A 5,373-nucleotide genomic window follows, 5' to 3' on the forward strand; every position below is an offset into this window, starting at 1 on the left:
TCTGTCACTCAAAAGTCTATCTATTCTATCTTCTACTCTTGAGACAAAAGTCGTTTTGATATATAGACTTTCATTATACACATTTGCTATTTCGAGCCGAGTTTATCTCGCCTATCTATTTCTCGAAATGTGTGTTGGTAAGCTTTATCTTTAGCCGAATTCATCTTTACCTAGTGACGAAAGTCATGTTATGTTTCAATCACTTTGAAAATTGCTCTGAAGAAAAATGGTCTGTGAATAACGGCTATATCCGTCCTCTGAGAATGTTTGATGATTGAAATGAGAGTTTAGATTACATAACCGTTGGTAGGATATAAGCATTGTTGTGGAAACACATATATGCATAAGTCCTTATTCCTTGAACCAAAGTTTGCGAACTTTTTTGATCAAGAGAAATGGAAGCAGCATGAGCCAAGTCCACGAACTCAGTCCGCGAACTGGCAAAGTTCTCAAACCCGAGAATTTCTGCTGGAGTTTGTGTACTCATTCCATGAGCTTAAGTTCGCGAACCCAGTCCGCGAACTTGAGCAGGCTATATCTAAAACCGGTTTTTCCTAAACTCATGTTTAAATAAACTAAGGAATTCTTTTGCAAACCGTGGCTATAAAGTTTATGAACCGATTCGAGTGAATCAAACCGTTTTTGCTTTTATTGTGTCTTGTGTAGTTACATAAGATCTAAGCAATTGAACAACTCTCTAACTAGTTCATTTGAGTCATTTGAACTAGTTATGGTGAAGATGAATATGGTTGATATGAAAGTAATCATATGGCTAACCATTTGGTTAACTATTGTTAAACCAACAAATGTTGATGTTTGGGTACGGTTCATAAACCCAAAATTGGACATTTCATTTGTGTGTAACAAGCTAAGTTTCGATCTAACGGTTGAGAAATATTAGTTTGAATCTAATCAGGTTTTCATCTAACGATGAACAATGAATGTTTTGTTACCAAGCTAACATTGATTGCAAACCCTGATTTGAAAGACTATATAAGGGAGAACTCTAGCAACTGGGAAACCTAATACCCACACATTCTGTGTGATATTAGTTGTGCTAAGCTAGAGTCGATTCTCCTTTAACCTTTGGTTTCTTCTTCTAAACCAGGTTAACGACTTAAAGACTTCATTGGGATTGTGAAGCCAGACCGATACTACTTTTATCGTAGTTGTGTGATCTGTTCTTGCTGTTTCAATCGTTACGAGTACGATTGTAATAATTGGCTCGAGATTTATCATCTCTGATAGGCAAGATAGAAAAATAATCACAAACACTTCATCTCAACGTTTTTGATTCCGCAATATCTTCTTTCGCTGCGTCGATTAAGATTATTGTGAGGTGATCAATAATATTAGGTTGTTCTTCGAGAATATAAGTCCGGGTTATTGATTGGTTCCTGTTCACCTTGATTTATCAAAAGACGGAACAAAAACTCATAGGTATATTCGTGGGAGACGGATTTATCTATTACGGTAGACTTTTCTGTGTGATACAGATTTGTTTGTTAAAGTCTTCGACTTTGGGTCGTAGCAACTCTTAGTTGTGGATGAGATAAGCTAAGGGAATCAAGTACGTAGCATCTTGCTGGGATCAGAGGCGTAGGAGCATAACTGTACCTTGGATCAATGTGAGATTGATTGGGGTTCAACTACAGTCCATACCGAAGTTAATTTGGAGTAGGCTAGTGTCTGTAGCGGCTTAATACAGTGTGTGTTCAATCTGGACTAGGTCCCGGGGTTTTTCTGCGTTTGCGGTTTCCTCGTTAACAAAATTCTGGTGTCTTTGTTATTTCTATTCCGCACTATACTTGTTTATATAATTGAAATATCATAGGTTGTGCGTTGTTCAATCAATTAGAATATCCGACCTTTTGGTTGTTGATTTAAATTGATTGACACTTGGATATTGGTCTTCGGTATCATCCAAGTTATCTCTCTTTGATAAAGACTCGCAGATTTCTATTTGCTCGAGTAAAGATCAAATCGAGAGATTAAGATATAAACTCTTTGATATACTTTTTGTCTATATTGAGTCTGGTTGTCTATTTGATTCTCTAGAAAGTATATTGGAGTTTGTCCATACTGATTGCTAAGCGAAACATTGGGTGTGGTTGTTGTACCCCCCACTTTTTCAATTGGTATCAGAGCAGGCAAACACGTTTAAGACCTTACAAGTCTGTGTTTGTAGGGATCTGACTCTATGGACAGAGGTGTTATCTCTATTAACGTACCACCAGTCTTCGATGGATCTAATTACTTATGGTGGAAAATTGTTATGCGAGCTTTTTTTCAAGCGCGTGATTTTCAATCATGGGTATATGTTGTTAATGGCTATAATCCTGCCGTTGTGACAGTTGGAGATGTAAACATTCTCAAACCTATTGGTGAATACACCCCTGTCGAGATAAATGTTGCAAAGTAAAACTCTGATGGTTTGGATGCCATTATACATGCCATTATCCCAAATCTTCAGCACCATGTGACTAATTGCACTAAGTCACAAGAAGCTTGGGATATCATGGAAACCGTATTCGAAGGTAACTCCGGTGAAAAGGAAGCTAGGCTTCAAAACCTTAATTCCGATTGGGAAAACCTTCGTATGGCAGATGAAGAAACATTTGATGAGTTTAATCACAAAGTGTCTGAAATTGTTAATGCATCTTTTGCATTGGGTAAGACTATTCCTGAAAAGGACATTGCGACGAAAATTCTCAGATCGCTGCCACCTAGATACGATTATAAGAAGCATGCTATCGTTGAGGGAACTAATCTTTATACTCTATCCAGAAATACCCTAGCTGGAAATTTGAAGATTTTCGATTTTGAACTTGAACAAAGAGAGAAACGTCATCTGATCGTAAGTCTCGACGTTCTCAATTGACTGACAAAAGGGATGAGAATTGTTTTAATTCAACTCTGTCATTGTTTATTCAACAACTTAAGAAAACTCTTAGACAGAGAAAAAGAAAGTCTCAAAAGAAAGCTCAGTCAATCAATAAAAAGGTTGAGAAAAACTATGTTAACGATTCCAGTTTCATGTGCTATAAAAGTATTCACAATACTTTCAATTGTCCTGATACGGAGACGAGCGAGATAACGAAAGCATGGATGGATACTCTTGACTACTGTCCAGAGGATGATGTCTATGGTGGTTCTCTTAATCTCTTTGCTGATAATCACATTTTTCCTCCTAACAGTCCTGACTATTCCACAATAAACAATCTTAATTCCTTAGAAAACTTTGAAAAGGAAGTCTTAATTAAAAGGGTTGAAAATCTGGAATACCAACTGTCTAATTTAAAATCAGAGTTGATCAATCTTGATTCATAAAAAACATATCGAACTTCTTCGACTATGAATTGTCAGCAAATTTCTCCTGATTCTATATCATCCTTAAGTCACCTTGACAACAAGGATCATATAGAAAATCACAATAATTTATCTATTCCTGTGATTTCCTCACATATTAATTAGGATAATCTTAAAACTCGTGGCACTTTGGAACAGGAAAAGTTTTCCTCAGTCGAACGTTTTTTTCAAAAGAGGAAAAGAAATCTCATACAAAACCCTCATCAGTTGTAAAAGAGGTTTCCAATAGAGTGCATAGTTTACGAAAATCAACAATCAAGGTATTAAAATCTGTGCTAAAAGAAAGAATGAATGATGAAGATAACTCTTCTCTCTTAAAAGCAAAACAGAAACAAGGTATAACACATATTGCATCCTCTCAAAAGAAGCTAACCAATTCTTCAGAGAATTGGAACAACTACAGTTTGTAGTACTGTATTGATGATTTTTGTTTATCCCTCATAAACAAAAATCATAATCTTCAAGAGGGTTGTGATGAAGGTTTCCTTTTTAGCCAAGATATATTTTTTTTATTGTTTAAAACTTTTCAGTTATGGAACTTTTTCCGAGGATATTTTTTTTAGGGTTTTGGTCAAAGGTCATTTTGGATATTTATATCCTGTTCTCAGTTGTTCTTAAAAAAATGAAGTTTTTCTCCTTTGCATAAACATTTCTTCTATCTTCTCTATCATGTCTTCTTCAAGCCTTTCAAGTAAAGAAGGTGATGTTTGGACTATTCTGTTTCCTTCCAAGAAGATACGATTCGATTCCTCTGATAATATGATGAGCCCTGATATTCACGATTCCTCTCTGGACGGGAACATCTCCGTCTCTCAGTTTGATAAGCTCTCTTTAACCATGAATCTCGTCTTAGAACAAGTTCGTACCCTAAAAGGTGAACTTGAAGCTTCTTCCAAGAAACTCGAAGAAAAGATAGATCATCTGGGATCGAGGATTGATTTAATTGAAGATGAGCTTGATGAATATCGAGAATTTGAGAAGAGTACTGAAAGTAAATGAAATGTTTTGTAGGAGTTTTTGCATAGTGTAAATCTTCTATTTTTCTTGTTTTATTTAGAAGAATAACTAGAGTTTGGAATAGCCATTATTGTGATTACACATAGCTATGTCCAACGTTTTCATCTTCATGTTTTTATATTTATTGGTTTAAATTATAAACTTGTTTGGAAGATGATTTTTGCAGTATTAATCTTTATGGTTTTATATATTGCAAATTGTTTATGGGATATTTGTGTTTGCGTCCGTGAACTATGATTGTCCCATAACTTGTCAAAAATAAAGTCTTTCGTAAGTCGATATTCTTATATTGATAAAGGAATGAATGGACTTTTGACAAATACAAAAGTTAAGCCTATATTGTCAATTTTTGATGAAAGATAGGTTAAAAAAATTTGTTTTTCAAGGATTATGTCTATTGGTTGTCATTGTGCAAATTGTGATGGAAAATAGAATGAATCCTTGTATATTCCGCAGTAATTGATCTTCCCTGATCCATATTTTATGTATTACTGTGAGACTCCGTAATGTGTCTTATGTTGAGCATTATAACAACCAAGTTGATTTTCTCTGTGATTAGCTTTGTTGTTGTTCCGTAAGGTACTTTATGCCGAGTATTCTTGAACTAAATTAATCATCTTGTTTGGTTATTTAGTTATGAGTCCATAAGTCTTCTTATGTTTGAGCGTTCTTGACTGGGTTGATTATTTCATGATTAACTTAGTCATTGCTCCATAGACTCTCTTATGCGAGTATGACCAATTAAATTGATTACTTTTTGTGATTAGTTTGGTTGTGTATTTCGATTGAATTAATCATGGGCTCTCTTGTGGTTAATTTGATTGAATATTTTGGATTCAAATTCAGACTTGTATGTGATTTGTTATGTCCAAAGAAATCCTTGTTTTCTTTCGAAATTAAGGTCGCTCTTGTTGTTCTTTCAGGAATGACATTTTATGGGGGAGAGTTCTTTTTGAACTTGCGCTTAATTGCCATATCTTTATGGGG

Source organism: Papaver somniferum, chromosome 9 (genome assembly GCF_003573695.1).
Source record: "Papaver somniferum cultivar HN1 chromosome 9, ASM357369v1, whole genome shotgun sequence".
Lineage (NCBI taxonomy): Eukaryota > Viridiplantae > Streptophyta > Magnoliopsida > Ranunculales > Papaveraceae > Papaver > Papaver somniferum.